The sequence below is a fragment of the Sapajus apella genome, unplaced genomic scaffold, assembly GCF_009761245.1.
Source record: "Sapajus apella isolate SASKATOON/1434 unplaced genomic scaffold, GSC_monkey_1.0 scaffold27, whole genome shotgun sequence".
In the NCBI taxonomy this organism is placed as follows: domain Eukaryota; kingdom Metazoa; phylum Chordata; class Mammalia; order Primates; family Cebidae; genus Sapajus; species Sapajus apella.
The window spans coordinates 10,577,574-10,596,758 of NW_022436967.1; the positions used below are offsets into that span (position 1 = coordinate 10,577,574).

The 19,185-nt window shown below is 40.8% G+C and overlaps 1 protein-coding gene across 6 annotated transcripts in view; it reads right to left on the reverse strand.

Moving 5' to 3' along the window:
* LOC116560819 overlaps nucleotides 1–19,185 on the reverse strand; it is a 226,801-nt gene that overhangs the window by 144,696 nt on the left and 62,920 nt on the right. Inside the window, exon 3 of one of the 6 annotated variants that reach the window (XR_004273153.1) lies at nucleotides 10,030–14,693. The exons of the other annotated variants lie outside the window; for them this stretch is intronic. The gene's annotated coding sequence lies outside the window, so the exon portion shown is untranslated. Of the gene's footprint in view, nucleotides 1–10,029; nucleotides 14,694–19,185 lie in introns of those variants that run through there. 6 annotated transcript variants of the gene reach the window in all.

The window sequence follows — 19,185 nt, forward strand, 5'->3', positions numbered from 1 at the left end:
AGGTATGTGACCTCGTCAAGTTGCTTAACTCTCTTAACCTCAGTTTCCTCATGTTAACAAAAAGAATAGAGATCATTATAATGCTACCTCATAGATTTTAATTATTTGACAATAATTATGATTGATATTGTTTGGCTGTGTCCCCACCCAAATCTCAACTTGAATTGTATCTCCCAGAGTTTCCACACATTGGGGAGGTAACTGAATCATGCGGGCTGATCTTCCCTGTGCTATTCTCATGATAATGAATAAGTCTCATGAGATCTGATGGGTTTATCAGGGATTTCCGCTTTTGCTTCTTCCTCCTTTTCTCTTGTCGCTGCCATGTAAGAAGTGCTTTTCACCTTCCATCATGATTCTAAAGCCTCCCCCGCCATGTGGAACTGTAAGTCCAATTAAACCTCTCTTTCTTCCCAGTCTGGGGTATGTCTTTACCAGCAGTATGAAAATGGACTAATACAGTAAATTGGTACCAGTAGTGTGTCATTGCTGAAAAGATACCCAAAAATGTGGAAGCGACTTTGGAACTGGGTAACAGGCAGAGGTTGGAACAGTTTAGAGGGCTCAGAAGGAGACAGGAAAATGTTGGAAAGTTTGATACCTCCTAGGAACTTGCTGAATGGCTTCAACAAAAATGCTGATAGTGATATGAACAACAGGTCCAAACTGAGGTGGTCTCAAATGGAGATGAGGAACTTGTTGGGAACTGGAGCAAAGGTGACTCTTACTATGTTTTAGCAAAGAGACTGGAAGCATTTTGCCCCTATCCTAGAGATTTGTGGAACTTTGAACTTGAGAGAGATGATTTAGGGTGTCTGGCAAAAGAAATTTCCAAGCAGCAAAGCATTGAAAATGTGACTTGAGTGCTGTTAAAAGCATTCCATTTCAAAAGGGAAACAGCATAAAAGTTTAGAAAATTTGAGGCCTGATGATACAGTAGAAAAACAAAGTCCATTTTTGATGAGAAATTCAAGCTGGCTGCAGAAATTTGTATAAGTAGCAAGAAGCCTAATGTTAATCCCCAAGACCATGGGGAAAATGTCTCCAGGCCATGTCAGAGACCTTCACAGCAACCCTTCCCATCACAGGCCTGGAGGCCCAGGAGGAAATAGTGATTTTTGTGGGCTGGGCCCAGGGTCCCCATGCTATGTGCAGCCTAGGGACATGGTGCATTGTGTCCCAGCTGCTCCAACCATGACTGAAAGAGGCCAATGTAGAGCTCTGGCTGTGGCTTCAGAGGGTGGAAGCCCCAAGTTTTGGCAGCTTCCATGTAGTGTTGAGCCTGCAGGTGCACAGAAGTTAAGAATTGAGGTTTGGGAACCTCCACTATGATTTCATAAGATGTATGGAAACACCTGGATGCCCAAGAAAAGTTTGCTGCAAGGGCAGGGCCCTCATGGAGAATCTCCACCAGGGCAGTGTGGAAGGGAAATGTGGGGTCAGAGCCCCCACACAGAGGCCCCCACACAGGGGCATTACCTAGTGTAGCTATGAGAAGAAGGGTGCCGTCCTCCAGATCCCAAAATGGTAGATCCACCAACAGCTTGCACCGTGCACCTGGAAAAGCTGCAGAAACACCAGCCCATGAAAGCAGCCAGGAGGGAGGCTGTACCTTGAAAAGCCACAGGGGTGGAGCTACCCAAGACCATGGGAACCCACCTCTTGCATCAGCATGACCTGGATGTGAGACATGGAGTTTAAGGAGATCATTTTGGAGCTTTAAAATTTGAATGCCTCACTGGATTTCAGAAGTGCATGAACCCTGTAACCCCTTTGTTCTGGCCATTTTATCCCATTTGGAACAGCTGTATTTACCCGATCCCTGTAACCCTGTTGTATCTAGGAAGTAACTAGCTTGCTTTTGATTTTACAGGCTCATAGGTAGAAGGGACTTGCCTTGTCTCAGATGAGACTTTGGACTGTGGGATTTTGGGTTATTGCTAAATGAGTTAAGACTTGGGGGGACTGTTGGGAAGGCATGATTGGTTTTAAAATGTGAGGACATGAGGTCTAGAGGGGCCAGAGGTGGAATGATATGGTGTGGCTGTGTCCCCACCCAAATCTCAACTTGACTTGTATCTTCCAGAATTCCCACATGTTGTGGGAGGGACCCAGGGGAGGTAATTGAATCACAGGGGCCTGTCTTTCCTGTGCTATTTTCGTGATAGTGAATAAGTCTCACAAGATCTGATGGGTTTATCAGGGGTTTCTGCTTTTGCTTATTCCTCTTTTTCTCTTGCCGTTGCCACATAAGAAGTGCCTTTTGCTTCCCACCTTGATTCCGAGGTCTCCCCAACCATGTGGAACTGCAAATCCAATTAAATTTGTTTTTCTTCCTAGTCTGGGGTATGTTATTATCCGCAGCATGAAAATGGACTAATACAATAACTATGGTCATTTTTTTTTCCACCAAGCCTCATCACCTGTTAAATAAAATGTTAAGTTCTTACTATAGTCCAGGTACTACACTGAGGGTTTTTACATGAATTATCTTCTTCAATTCTTACAGTAATCCAATGAAACAACAGTAACTAACAGTTCTTGATCACTTACTACATAGCAAAATCTGTCTTAAACACTTTACTCATATTAACTAGAGTAAATAACTAATAACTACTCATGTGAACTAGTGAGTAACTGGGGCAGGCAATATCACTGTCTCAATTATGTAACTGAGGATAAGTAAATTGCCAAGGTCACACAGCTAGGAATACATGAAGCCATCCTAAGTATTCAGGCAGCCTGACTCAGGGGGTTCAGTCTTAACCTCTATTCTCAGGTTTCTGGGCCTGGGATAGGTCATGGAAGAAATAAGAGCTCCCAAACATATCGAAGCTATAAGACGTTTAACAAGTAAGGATGCTATAATACTCTGTAGCCAAATGTCCAAAATATGCAAAATACATGCTACAGGCCCAGGAAGATAAATAAGGCGGTGAGGATAGTGGCCTGTGGGGTCTGGGGAAGCCTTCCTCAGGAATCTGTGGCTTTCACTGATTGGAGTTAGTCAGGAGGTGAAGTAGGGGGAAAGTGTCTCAGGAGGGAGACTCAGTAAGTGCAGACAGGTAGATCTGAGGTGTGGGGCGGGGGAAGAATAAGGAGACTGACTTGACCAAAGAGGGGTTTCATAAAGCAAAATAGAGATAAAATAAGACATGAAGACAAGGACAGTTTACAGAAGACCCTTGACAACAGTCTTAACTGAGATGTCACTTATAAGGAAGCATGAGATTTTTTTTTTTTTAATTGAGATGGTTGTGTGGGGGTCTCACTCTGTCACCCAGGCTGGAGTACAATAGCGCAATCTCAGCTCACTGAGGCCTCCACCTCTAGGGCTCAAGCGATCCTCGCACCTCTGCCTCCCAAGTAGCTGGGACCACAGGTGTGCACCACCAGGCCCAGCTAATATTGTGTATTTTTGGTGGAGACATGTTGTCCAGGCCTGTTCCAAACTCCTGAGCTTAGTGCCAGGATTACAGGCGTGAGTCACTGCACCCGGCTACAAGCATCAGATCCTTGAGGAGGAAATCGACCTCACCGAGAGTGCCCTGTGCAGCACAGCTTAGTGTGGAGAGCTGGAGCCAGATGTGGGCTCCGCAGTACCTCCCCACTCTTGACTGAAGGACCAGCAGCAGGAGAGAGAAGGAAGGGCTGAAGCAGAATCAGTGGGGTTCAGTGAAAGATTGATGCAAGAGAGCTTTAGCCAAGAACAGATCCACCATGTCAGGATCTGAATCAGGCCCAGTCAACACTGAATTCCCACACCTGGCTCTGTGAATAACCTATGACACATCATAGATGCAGAAAACAAATTTGTTGAATAAATGAATGAGTCATCTAGCTGCCAGCCCAGGCTCTTCATTTTGCACATCAGAAAATAGATCCTAAAGGTTATGTGAATTAACCAAAATTATGAAAATATGAGCAGAAAAATTTAAACTAAACTCCCAAGTCCTAACAGTTATTCCAGACTTTTTTTCTGCTATAACTTGCTCTCAAATTGGGAAGCCTCTGGGACTATAATATCAATAACAGATGTCATCAATAACAGAAACCGATATTTGGGGAAAGATTGCTGGGGCTCTTAGTTAAAATTAACTTGGTTTTGAACATGTAAATACTGACTTGATGGCAGAACTTCTGATTAGAAATGTCCTATAAGCAGTTTTCAATTTGAGACAGAAGTACAAATGAGAATTAATGACTAGATGGATATATTTGGGAATCACAAATACAGAACTATTAGCTGAAGGTGCAAGGAACATATTTTTATAATGTCATGAATAAGAAATGTTTTTGGTTTCCCATTACTTTAATTAAATATTTTTTAGTCTACTGAAGGATTGTTGAACAAGCAGTGCGCTTAGCTGCAATCAGCATGTTAATGTTGTTGGAATCACTTCATTTGCACATGTCAATCTTTGATCTGCCTGCATACAGAATGATTTGGGGACCGCTGCATTGACCAAACTACATTAGTGTCCCCTGAACAGCATTGCCAGGGCTCCAGATCTGTCCTGTAGGTCTTACTGGAATCTCTATTCTGTAAATTTTGCTAGATCATGCCAGCTACAGTTTCCAAGGCAAAGCAAAGATCTTAAAACTTTTCTCAGATTTACAGCATGTGCTTAGGCCATACATGAAGCAGAGGCCTTAGATGTTTCTGCCCTATAAGATTTTTCCCTTTCGCTCCCTAAATTCAAACGGTCAACCCAAATCAGCAGATTAAGTGTGCTATCAATGAAGCTAGACATTGCTGAATTACTGTCATCTAAAACAACGCCTGTTTTCTCAGCATGGACTCTACATAATTCTACACCAACCCAAAACCTAGTTACTGAGCAATGGGTACCCTACACTGTTGCCTGGGAAAGGGCAAGGCACTCTGAAATAAATACATAAACACAGATAGATAGATAGATAGATAGATAGATAGATAGATAGATAGATGATAGATAGATAGATGATAGATAGATAGATAGATAGATAGATAGATAGATAGATAGATAGATTTGGAGAGGTAATCAGTTTCACTGAGAAATTTTTAAATCTTTTGGGCTTTGTGGTGAGTTGAATGTTGGTCCCACTCAAAAGATGTGCCCAACCAGAACCTGCAAATGTGACTTATTTGTAGGTAGGTCTTTGCAGGCATAATTCAGTTAAGGATCTTGAGATGTGCTCACCCTGGATTATGCAGGTGGGTCCTAAATCCCATGACCAGTGTCCTTATATGAAACAGAAAAGGAGAAGACACAAGCACAGGGAAGTCTCTGTGAAGAAGCAGGCAGGGTTTAGAGCTACTGGCCACAAGTCAAAGAACATCTAGACCCACCAAAAGCTGGCAGGCGAGAGGAGGGACTTCCCCTAGAGCCTTCAGAGGGAGTAGGACCCTGCTGACACCTTGAATTTGTACTTCTGCTCCAAAACTATAAGAGAATAAACTTTTGTTATTTCCAGTCAACAAGTTTGTGATAATTAATTACAGCAACCACAGGAAGCAAATACAGAGTTCATAAAGTGAAAGACTTTTATCTCTTTTGATCCCCTTGGAACAAAGATCTCAATCTTATCTTCAAAAATTCAACCCTCCAAAAATGCTACTCTTGGCTCCAACAAACAAGAATTATCATTTAGGTTAAGCGAGTTTTTGGTGCAGCAGCCAACAGGTAGAAATTATCTGTGTGTTCCGCACGTTCTCACTCATAGGCGGGTGTTGAACAATGAGAACACATGGACACAGGGAGGGCAACATCACACACTGGGGTCTGTTGGGAGGAAATAGGGGAGGGGCAGCGGGGGTGGGGAGTTGGAGAGAGATAGCATGGGGAGAAATGCCAGATATAGCTGAAGGGGAGGAAGGCAGCAAATCACGCTGCCATGTGTGTACCTATGCAACAATCTTACATGTTCTTCACATGTACCCCAAAACCTAAAATGCAATAAAAAAAAAAGAAAGAAATTATCTGTGTGTTGATATTTTTTTTTCTTCCTGGAAAAGCACAAGAAATTCAGAGTTCATATCTCATAAGCCAATTTTGAAATCACATACAACAATTCTCCAATCCTCCATTCCTTCCCACAATCGCCTCACTGTTGTCGGACAAAGCACTGTTACCAGCTGGTGAGCTTTATTACACTGTCAGGGTTGGCTTCCATCAATTCCTTATGGGGAGTAAAGCTGAGTTATTATAGAGGTGACCAAAATCACCACCTGAATGCACTTACTGAGAGCTTCATCAACTGACTCACCAAGTTCCTCTCCGCTCTAATTCTGACATCAGTTTGGGCAAAATAAACTTCCATGTGAAATACCCATCCAACACCCAAAACACAAAGTTCCTTGACTTTTCAGACTCCAGTGACCTCCACTTCACTTTCCCAACTCAGTTTCATGGGCAAATCCTAAAGCTTGTCTTCACTGCCAACCCTCCTCCCCAAACCCTGTCCCCCTTAAAAAGTGACCCACAATTCCTATATGGTGGCTACTGATTATAAATCCTTTCAGCCAGCTTGTTGTAACCAGTTCCCACTCCACAACCTAACCTACACCACATCTCGGTTAAAAGGAATCCTCCACTCATTGAAAGCTAGACTCTCCGCCAATAGTAGACTATTTGTCTTCTGTTTCCAGTAACAATTCCTCCTTCGTCTCTCCCTCTCTCTTCCTATCTCTCTCCTATATCTTTAATAGTGTTTTCTCGAAGGCTGTTCCCACTCAGCACTTCCCAGAGATTGCTGAACTCTCTCTTAACTTGGTCATTGCCGTCCACCTTTGACTTCCCACAGCCCAGCTTCTTGGAAGTGCTGGTCACCTTGAGTTTTTCTACTTCCTCACCTCTTATTCACTCTCAAACTCTAATGTTCACTCACATGACTTCAATGAAACTCTTTCAACAAGGTCACACAAATGTAACAAAAATCTTTGTCATTGCACCTCACCTCTCAGTGGCTTTCCATGCTGTTTAATCCTCCTTGTCACTCTATCCTCTCTCTGTTCCTGCGTATCATGGACAGAAAGTTTGTCCCCTCAAAATTCATATGTTGAAATCCTAATTCCCCAGGTGACAGTATTAGGAGGTGAGGATTTTGGGGGGCAATTAGTTCATGAGGGCGAAGCCCTCCTGAATGGAATTAGTGCCTCCATAAAAAGACACAAAAGAGCAGCTTTCTCTCTCTTTCTGCCTTGTAAGGATACAATGAGAAGAATGCTATCTGCAAGCCAGGAAGAGGGCCCTCACCAGACACTAGATCTGCCAGCACTTTGATCTCAGACTTCCCAGGCTCCCAAACTGTGAGAAATAAATTGTGGAAGTTACCTGTCTATGGAATTTTTGTTATAGCAGACCAAACTAAGACACTGGGACACCATTATCTCCTGGGTCTCCTCAAGCTTCCTCAACCATTTTCTCCAATCCCACATATTTACATAGTTCTGCCTTCTTCTCTTCTTGCACACTCACCTATATACTAATGATTCCAAAATTGTCTAGATCCTAAACACTTTTCCTGAAGTTGACACCAACTGTGTGCTGGGCGTGTCCATCTTTATACTCTGTGAGTACTTTAAATCCAACATTTAACTAAATACCTATTTCCTCATAAAATCAACTTTCCTATCTCAAAGAGTGGAACCACCACTCACTCCATGGCTTCCTTACTGTTGCTCCTCCCTCCTAAGTACTTCTTGTGCCAATTCCCCACTCCTGATCTCCTATCAATGCCTTAGTTCAGGCCTTATTGATTACTCCTCTAGACTATAGCCACCCGATAGTTCTCTCTCTGCCTGTAGGCTCAACCCTTTCACATCCATTCTCCCTGTTGCAATCGGAGGAATCTTCCTAAAATGCAAATCATGTTATCACTTAAATCCTTCAGCGGCTCCCTACTATCTACAAACTACATAGCCTGACCTAGTAAACCATTTGATATCTGCCTTCTATCTCTTTCCAGCCTGATTTCTTGTCCTTTTCCTCTTAACTCTCTATTGTTATGCCAAACAACTTATAGTCCCTGCATAAAACACATCTTACACCTTTCAACTAGCTGTTTTCTCTGCCTGAAGTAGCCCTTCCCATTCTTGTGTTGCCTCACAAACTCCTCATCATTCATAAGGCAACCCAGGAATCCTCTTACCTGAAAGGTTTTACCTAAATCCAATCTGTGACTCTCATACCTGCCCCGATTTACGCAATCAGGCATCCTTTCTCTTCCTTCCTCCAGTACCCTAAACACACTTCAGGTCTAGCATACAGCACACTATTTTGAAAGTGCTTTTGTCTATATTTCCTCAACTAGTCAAGGTATATGTCCACTAAAGTAAGCCTTTAAATCCTCCTCATCTTCATGACATCAGTGTTAGCCCATGTCAGAAATTTAGTCCATTTTGGTTGAAATATTTTAACATCTGATCACCTGAAGAGTTGAGGTGATCAAGATTAGTCTAGCAGTTTATGGGAAGAAGAAACCGTGTCCACACAAATTTATACTAGCAGGAGGGAGAAATTCTTTCCCAACCAGAGAAACTCATAGAAGTGGGAACAATTAAGAAGTGAGAATGAGCATAATGTATGTGGAAGGCAGGAGGAAATCAATCTGACGCAAGCAAAAGACAGTGCTGGAGAGTTCAGTGGGTTGGGTGGGATGAGATGCAAAAGAGTCTCACAGGGGTATGAATGAGGCTCAGTATACTAGCTTCCTATTGCTGTTGTAACAAATTACCATAAACTCAGTGGCTTAAAATGACAGAAGTCGATTATCTTACAGCTCTGAAACTCAGAGGTAGAAATGAGTCTCACTGGGCTAAGATCAAGGTGTTGGCCAGATGATGTTCCTTTCTGGAGGCTCTAGGGGAGAACCATTTTCTGATTTTTCCAGCTTCTTAGAGGCTGTCCTTATTTCTTGGCTCATGATCCTATTCCAGCTTCAAAACCAGCAAAGGCTGGTTGAGTCTTCCTCACAACCTTCTGCCATCACACTTTCTTCTGCTTCCCTCTTTCATTTTTAAAGACCCTTGTGATTACATTAGGCATACCTAGATAATCTGGGAAAAACTCCCAATCTCAAGGTCAACTGATTGGAAACACTGACTTTATCTGAACTTAAATCCCCTTTGCCATGTAACCTATTCACAGGTCCTAAGGATTAGGACATGATATCTCTGGGGGGCCATTATTCTGCCTACCACACTCAGAAACTAATTGGAAACCTCTGTCCAGCTCTTAAGCCTAAAATGCCATGAGGAAAGCATAGAGCTCCAGACTGAGCTGCCCTAAATCACCCTCTCTGAAATCTTTCACAATTGAGTCATGATGAGGTGGTTTTTTTTAAATTTGCCTTTGTGCTCAAAATATTGTAGGAGCCCAGCACTCTTCTATTGTGCCACTCTGCTGCCTATATACACACAAAACAATTTAATAGCAGATATTCTTGGGGTACCTTAATCACATACACATACACAGGTAACATGACCATTTTGAGTCTTTCTCTGTGAATAGATGAGGGTGGCCCTGAGAAATGTGCCAGTTGCCATACTGTAGGATGCCCACGTGTGTAACATTTTAAATTATTTTAATTCACTTAATTGGAAGCTTCCTATTAACATGGTAGACACTGTGATTCCCATGACACCAACAGGGCTGTGTAAGTCTCTCACTTTTGTATAACACTAATTAATCATGACAATACAACTATCTCAAATGTAGTTATCATCTTTCTTAGAGCTCAAAGAGTTTCATACAATTTATCCTTTTTCTTTCAGAAATACTCCTAAGGGGTTACTGGCTGCAGGATCACTATTTGAGATTAAAATAAGAAATAATTTTCTTACATCAGTGAAAGGCAAAAGGAAATTTATAAATGCAATGCTCTAATAGAAAAAATAATCACATATTTTATTTCCATATATGCAAATTGTTAATTCAAAGATGTTTAAGTGAAGCTTTCTGAAGCTGACTTATTTCTATCTTCAAAGTATACGTGACCATGACTTCATTCGTTCATTCATTCATTCAACAGATATTTCATATAAACTTTCAGGTACCAGATACCATTCCCTAGAATCAATAAAGATTCAACAAAACAATGTCATTGTCCTCAAGGAGCTTACTGTTAGCAGGAGACAGACCATACACTTTTAACAAACATATGAACAAATAGGCCATCTTTCAAATAATGATGAGTGCTCTGAATAATAACAACAAAATAGTGCCAGGTAAAAGAGAGAGAAAGTGAGAGATAATAGAAAAAGGTTATTTTAGTTTGGATGGTTAGGGAAGGCCTATACAGATATTTAAATAAAAAGCCAGGCATGTGAAGAAATGAGAAAAGGGTGAACATGCCAATTTGATTCCATTGAACAAATGTTAATTAAGCATAGACTATGTGCCAGTCATGGTTTTTGGTGCTGGAGAGCAAGCAAGTATCAATAACCTGCTTATGGCAGAACAAGCCTGAATAAAGAAATGAACAAAATGTATATGTAGCATTATGTTGTGTCCATACATGTCTTTACCAAACACATTTACCCTCTAATTATCTGACAAATGATATAATTATCAAAAGCACAAAATCTTAGTAGTAGAGGTCAGTTTAACTATCTCTCTTCCTAAATATGGTTTTCAAATTCTGGCAATGGAACTATTTGTTTAAATAAAATAGTATGCAGAGTTCCAACATAAACAAATAATAAAAGCGGTCTGCCCCATGGAAGGATTGTGAAAGTCCACACTCTTACCTATTCTGCCTCCCCTCAAAGCTCCTACCACCATTTTGCAGCAATGTTAATTTCTTGGTTTTGATCACTGCATCATTTGATCATGGTTGTATAAAATGCTAATATCAGGAGAAGCTGGGTGAAGGATATATGGGAACTCTCTATACTAGTTTGTAACTTTTCTGTAAATCTAAAGTTATTTCAAACTAAAAAGTTGAAAGAAAAGTAATCCTACCACCATCACTACCAGGCAGCCCACCTTGGGGCACTAGAGACACCAGCTGACATCATTAACCTTGATCATGCCTGGCTGGTTTAGCCTATTTACTAAGGATCTTCAGAAAAGGGGAATTCCTTTCTAGGTAGCCTAGTCTGGTTTTTAACCATTCTTAACACCAAAAGATTCTTTCCTATGACTCTTGCAATCCTTTATGCTCTAAGATAAACCCACTTTTTCAAGTTTTGTCATCAATGGAAAATTAATTTGTCTTCTCTAAAAACCTTGTGATATATTTATAGACCTCATAATTTTCCATCAACTTTCTTTCCACAAGTTAAGAACAATGCTGTCATCTTTTCTCATGGGTCTTCTACTTCCACTTTTGAATCATTCAGGAAACTCTCCACTGCAAGTATTTTTTTATCTTCTTAAGCTATGGTGTTCAGAGCTCATCACTGGATTTTAAATAAATAAAAGAGCCCTCAGCCAGTATCAAATACCTTGGGTAAGAGGGTTGTATTATCACTCAGACTTTATACATAACATTCCTATTGGATATTACTGCCATAACAACCTCTCTACATTACCATATTTTGTTTTTTCTTACACATTTTTTCACACTGCTTATGACAGTCATTAAGCCAAGTGCCCCAGGCATTTGCTCTTAACCAATGAACAGCCAGAGCCAGACTGGGAACTTCAAGTCTTTCAGCAAGTCACAAAGTGCCAAAAATGCTCTCTCGCCAGGAGACACATTCCCTGAGTTAGAGAAAGTAGAAATTCGTTCTGATCTCATTCACCTGAGATCACTCAACAATAAGATAAGTGAACTGTCTGAGTCCGTGACCCTGTCTGTTGGACCTCTCCTTGCTTTAGTTCCCTGCCTGAAAAGTGAGGATAAGAGTGTTTACCAACTTTGCACGGGTGTTGCAAGAGTTGATTAAGGCTTATATGGCACCATCTGATGACAGTCTCTGTGGCTGTGCCACTCAAGTTGTCAAAGGCTGTGAAATGCTCATGTGCCTCAAGGGCACCCCCTTAAAGCTCAATATCACAACTCTAGGTGACTTGCTGTGACCATAACTAGAATATAACCCAACTGTACTTTCAGACATGCATGCCGAGTGCCAGTAAGGCTATCATCCAAAGCTGAAAAGCAGTTTTTCTAATGCTGCAGGCTCATGCACAAGGCACCAAAATAGCACCAGAAATACTATACCCATATTGCTTTATCCTAGACATCTGACACTTATAAAGCTGATGCCAAATTTCTTGTCACATATGTGTCTGGAAGCCTTCATGCTGAGAGGCATTTCTTATCTTCTGACATTTCAGAGAGCTGCATAAAGCTAGACAAGCACAGAGCCTCCTTCTAAAAGGCACGAGGCAGAGGCGAGCATTCTTTTCAGGCGACCTCTGAAACCTTCATTGGAGGAAATCCAAGACATCCTTCAGCACATCTGTAATCCTCAGGATATTCCAAATGTTTGAGTGTGCAGCTTCCAGTTAGTAACAGCTGAACTGCCCTGGCTCTCCAAGGTCATCTGAAAATGATTTGCCCATCAGCCAAATGAGGAAATGCTATTGTAAGCAAACCAACCATAAGATCAGACAATCCTCAGGGGCCCAGGGCCCAGATGCTCTGTCTCTGGTGACACAGGCCACCCCATCTATTACATTCAGGCTTCCAGTTGATGCTAATGATTGTTGTGACTGACACCCCAAAACAGAAACAAAAGTAGGATATTTGGACATGATACAATAATTGACAATTTCTAGTGATTCCCTTCTCTTCAGATCTTACCTACACAAACTGCCTGACAAAGTGGGTGTTATATAGACCTCCCCCACAACTGCCAAAGAGCAGGGGTTTCTAGTAGGAAAGTCCCCTAAAGCAATGTGTGTCAGAATAACCTTGTTTTAAATGCAAATTCCTGGACCTTATTCCAGACCTTTGAATTAGGACCTCAGGCAAATGGGATCCAAGAATCTACATTTTGAACAAATTCCTCAGATGATTTTTTAACTTTTTAATTTCCCAGATAATTTTTACACACACTAAAGTTTTTAGAAACCTGGTGGAATTTTCAAGTAAATTAAAATTCATACAAACCCTCAGCTCGTTGGGAGAGTTTCTGGCCACAAGCCTATATTTAGTGGTCCTTGAGCCACTACCCTAAACACCCACAACAAACCACCCTATGCTCAAGAGGAAGGAACAAGTTTCATGATTTCATCCTTCTCTCAGCCTCATTGTTCATGCTCCTCTTTTGGAACAATAAGCACTGCCATATGATGCTTCTGGCATCTGTTGCCTTGTATTGTTTAACTTTTTGTGTTAGTTTTTTATTGCTGCCATAACAGATTACCACAAATGTGGCACAAATTTATTATCTTACAGTACTGTAGGTTAGAAGTCCAATACAGAAGTCACTGGGCTAAAATCAAGGTGTCAGCAGGACTAGGTTCCTTGCTGGAGGGTCCAGGGGTAAATGTGTTTTGGTGCCTTTTGCAGCTTCTAAAGGCCACCCACACTCCTTGGCTCATGGCCCTCCTCCATCTTCAAAGCCAGCAATATTGTATCACTGATTCTTCACATCTCCTTCTGACTCTCTTCTTCTGCCTCCCTCCTCCACTTTTAAGGACGCTTGTGACCATATCAGGGCCACCCAGATAATCCAGGATATCTTTCCTATCTCAAGGTTCTTAAGATGTGATTACATACATGACTACATCTGCCAAGTCCCTTTTGCCAAGTAAGGTAACATTTTCACAAGTTCCTGCAATCTAAGATATGGATATCTTTAAAAGGCCATTATTCTACCTGCCCCAGCTTTCACCTATAATATGAAGGGATGTCTTCATTTGGGTTCCTGCAAAAGCAGACCCTGAGACTAGGATTTGAGTAAAAGTCCCACGAACCCCAGTAAAGGAGTGGGGCAGTCAGGTAGTAAGGGAGGAAAGCAAATAACTTGTGAGTTAATGAGCAGGATAGTACTACAGGCAACTAGACTGAATTCTCCTAAGGACTGTATAAAACACACATTACAGTAGTCCCACCTTGGGGAAAGGAAACTAAAGCATTTATCCACCAATTCACATCATTTCGTAGTTAGGGGTCACATTAACTCCCCATGCACTTCCGGCACTTCATGCTTCCCTGAGTGTGGATAGGCTCCACAGCTAGTGAATATTCCTGGCAGAGACACTCAATAGGCCATAAGCTTGTTCCATCTGAGAGGCCTCCAGAGTGGGCCAAGAAGATATGGGCAGGACATCAATAGCACCTGAATTAAGGGGGTTGGTTTTGAGCCAAGTGTGGCATTATGTCTCAAAAGTTTCAATGCTCACATCCTTTGACCTAGCAATTCCACCTCCAGGGAATGCACGCTAAGAGATATATGGACACAATGATTGCTTATAATGTTTTAAAGAATTGGAAATTATTTAAATTCCATTAATAAGGGATTAGTTATATGGTGATACAATTGAACACTGTGCTACAATTGGATATAACTATGTGGGCCTACATTTATTAATAGAGAAACCAGTTCCTGACATACTGCTGAGTGGAAAAAAAAAAAAGCAGGTTACAAATAGTAAGTATATTATAAATCCATTTATGTAAAATTATGTATGTATAATATATATGTGTGTGTATGTAAAGCAAGATGTCTCAAAGAATGTTCATCAAAACTCTAACAGTAGTTATTTCTAGGAAGCAGAATTTCTCATTCTTTATACTTTCTTCTTCATGTGTCTCTGTATTACAAAAAAAAATCATGATAAACAATGTATTATTAATCAATTATAAAGATCCTTGCAATCTTTTCAAAAAAGATTTCAAATTTGTCCTAAAAGATAAGCTTCTATTTAGTTCTAATATGATAATATCTATGTGCTTACATATATGTCTCCATTTTAAAACTACATGAAGCTGAGTACCTCCATGCATTACACAAAATAGGGCATATTTTGAACACAGCAGGCACTTAATAATAATTGATGTTTATCAATATGAAATTTCATACAATTTCATCAGTTTGAAATTCAATGCAACATATGGAACAAACTGGGTCATGGTAACATTTTCACAATGCATGGAATGACTTCCCAGGGAGCTGAGAGGCCTGGCCTGGCTCTATTAGGCGGGGGGGCCTGCTCTGGCAGACAAGGAAGGCCCGCCCTTGCATAGACATACCCATGTCATCCCAGAGATACCATCAGAGCCCCAGCTTATCTTAGGTAGAAGAGAAAACAAATGCAACTGTAGCCTTGCAGTTTTACAGCACAAATGAGACAAGTGGAATCTGTGTTAATCTGTTAGAAATTAATTCAATGGTTTGTCCCTTCAAACTCTAGGCCTGCCTTGCAAGAGCACTCCACTTCCTGGTATGTACGATGGCAAAGCTGACTGGAACTGCCAAGAGGAAGAAGAAGTGGGAGAGTAAGTCACAGTGTACCCATAGGGCCACAGAAATTTAAAAGAATATCTAGGTGTGGGACTTCACATGCATGCGTCTTTTATGTCTAATGGGGAAATTTTCTCACCTGCTCATGTTTCTCTTAGACTCTCTTTTGTTGCTCAGAATCTAAATAATGAGCAAATAGAGGGAAAATAGAAAAGTGGACAAGTCCCTGTTTGTGTACATATTAAATAGCTGAGAGAGGTGGCAACAGGAAGGAGGGAGAGAGACCAGAAAATCATGTGGAATGGGTGCCAGGGAGTTTGGGGATTGCGAGGTAACAGTTGGAGATTCAGAGCTTTGGGGAGCACCTGATATCGATGTGAAAGAAAATGAAGATAACAGTAAAGTAGATGTTAAGATGTTTTTTCTATAGTAAGAATGCATACTCCATACTAACATCTATTGAATTGTATACTGTAAATGGGTGGATTGCATGGTATGTAAATGACACCTCAATAAAGCTGTTTTTTAAAAAAGAAGACTCCATTCTGAAAAAATGCATGCTTCTCTTTGGTGGTTCACTGAGAGACTGCAAAAAATATCTGAAGAATCCTAATTACCTTTTAGATACCAAACCATTCCTTTGAATTCATTCTTTGACAGAGGCTGAGCCATGTGGAACTTCAGTTATGTTTAGGTTCTGAAGGGTTAGAGAAAGGACCCTTAAGATCCTCTAGTCTAACGCTCTCACTTCAAAGGTGAGGAAATGAAGCCACCGAGGCTAGATAAGTCTGCACTGTCACACAGCAGCAAAGCTGGGAATTATGGAGGTCTGATCTCAGGTCTTTCGAAATGCACCACCCCACCCCTATCCGATCCTCTTCCTGCTATTGTTTATAGAAAAAAACAATTTGAGGATAAGCATGATTAGAACACATAGTTATTATGCCCATGGTTCAGTCTAGTTTTTCTGGCCTTTAAAACAAGTCAGTTAGACTGGCACCAATCCAATCAGTTGCACACCACTGCCCAGCTAACAGCCTAGCCGTGGAGATCTGGCCTCCCCAGCCCAAGCCTGGAGAACAAACAATCCTCACAATGGCAATGTTGCTTTCACCTACTTTTGAAGAGCAATAGGAAAACAACAATAGCTACCTACCATTTATTGGACACTTATCCATGCAGCAACTTGGGCAGAGTAGTAAGAGCCCTGTGACACTGTAATTTAGAGAGTTCAAATTTTGAGTAAGAACTTTAAAACTACTAGATGTCACTAATGTAAATAACACCCATCTGTGAATCACATCAGAAATTTACAAAGTTAATTATGGGATCACATTTCTGATGCTCTCCCAGGATGGCTCTGGCGCCTGCTATGTGCTAGGCACTGGTCTAGACATTTTACATATGGCATCTCTTTTAATCTCCACAATAATTCCATCACATGGGTATTAATCACCCCACTCTGTAAGTAAGAAAAAAAAGAAAAAAACTGAAAACATGATGGGAGCAGGACCAGGCAACTAAAGGATAAGTTCTGATGTCAAGAAACAGCCCTAGGGCTCAAGGAGGGTATCTTCATGATGTACATCAAGTCTGTACCAGAATAGTTCTCCTTTATCCCTAAAGAGTCACCTCAATGCCTACCATTCCATCAATAGTTTCATCCATTTTTAACTTAAATACCTTCAGTAGTCACCCATAAAATCGGGAATATCCCTATGCATTGATCCGAGTCAGCAATGCTATGTTACAGAATAAGCAGAATCTCAGTAGACTAACATGATAAAAGTATTACTTGCTCATGCAAAGTCTGATGCAGATGTTTGCAGCCATTTTAGAGGACCAGGAATGAGATAAGAAGAGCATGGCAGATATGCAGGATGTTCTAGATTCAGAGCATGGAAGATCACGCAGCCTACAGGTGGAGAATACCATTTCCACCCACATTCCATTAGCCAGAAATCAGTCACACGGCCAACCTAACTGCACAGGAGTCTGAGAAATGTAGGGGAGTGCAGAAATGGATGCGCATTACAATATCCACCACATTCCCAAAAGAATTATACATTTGGTTCTTATCTGTCAGCACATCAGTTAACAAGAATTAGTTAACAACAACAGATACAAGTAGTACCTAGGAGTCTCTTCTTCAGGACAGGACCAGAAAGGAAGAGATGGAAAAGGGACAGTGACAGAGACATATGTATATATTTAATAATTTTGTTGGGTTTTGCCTGACTTGAAAGATCAATCTACTAAGTCTTGCTGTGTCTCCAGCTCACTGGCTGATACTTTCAATGGCTTTGGTTGTATGCTGAATTAGACTTTAAGTCTTACAAGTGTAATTTCTCCCAGAAATATCAGAAATAAAGCTATTTATTCATTTTATTCATAGAGGCAAATAGGTACTTTGGGATCTACAATAAATAAATGTTTTCCTGACAAGCTGAATATAAAAGATCTTAATGAAGCGACTTTTTTTCATTTTATTTCTACCATAAAATTCAACAACAAATGATATGGTCCTGAAAGGAAACAATCATCATCAAATTTAGGAATGTGTCAAATTTTTTAAATTATAAAAGGAAAACTATAACTTATTAAAACTTTAACTATTAATGCATCACCCAGACAATTAAGACAGAAATCTGGCTTGAAACCTTCTTCTTCACTCAGTCTATCCAAGCACCAACTACATGTGATTTTATCCCCAAAATATCTCTCAAGTTTGTCATCTTCTATCTTCTAGCCCCATTGTCACTGCTTCAAACTTTCTCACCTGGAGTATGACGCCACCTCCTAAATGACCTCTCTGTATTCAGTCTTGCCCCCCTTTTCAACCCCCTACCCCTGAGAGCAGTGCATTTGAAACTGCAGGTGCAAGGGTATCCTCTTGGAAGGTTAAACACGCAGATTCCAAAATTTTCCACCAGGAATTCTGATTCAGTAAATCCAGTGTTGACAAAAAAAAAAAAGCATGGTAGATATGTAGAATGTTTTAGATTCAGAGCATGGAAGATCACACAGCCTACAGGTAGAAAACACCATTTTCACCCACATTCCATTAGCCAGCAATCAGTCACATGGCCAAAAAAGGAGTCAAACTCTGTAAAATATTTGAAGAGATTTATTCTGAGCCAAATATGAGTGACCAATGGCCTGTGACACAAAACTCAGGAGATCATGTGCCCAAGATGGTCAGGGTACAGCTTAGTTTTATACATTTTAGGGAGACATGAGACATCTATAAAATACATGTAGGATGTATATTGGTTTGGTCCAGAAAGGCAGGACAATTAACTGGAAGCAAGGGCCTCCAAGTCATAGGTGGATTCAAAGACTTACTGATTGGCATCAATTCATTGAAATAGTTAGGTTATTGTCTAAAGACTTAGGAATATCTGGGTTAAGATAAGGAGTTATGGAGACCAAGGTTTTATCATGCAGGTGAAGCCTCCAGGTAGCAAGCTTCCAGAATAATTGTAAATGTTTCTTATCAGACTTAAAAAGTCTGTTTTAACAGTAATTCCAAAAGAGAGGCGTTTCAACCCCCTCTTCCCATCATGCCTAAAACTAGTTTTTCCATTTAACTTTGGAATGGCCTTGCTAAGAGGAAGGGTCTATTGGGATGGTCAAGGGGCTTCGAATTTTGTTTTTAGTTTACACCAGGAGAGTTCAGGGCTCGAGTTTTTAACAAGCACAACAGAAGATTTTAATGTACGTGATCTTGGGAGAAACACTGCTCCACAAAAAACTCTCAACAAGAATTTCAAATCTCAGTTGTCCTTTGTTTAAAGCAATTGAATGGCTCTCCAAATTCCAAGGCCCTCATGATGGAATAT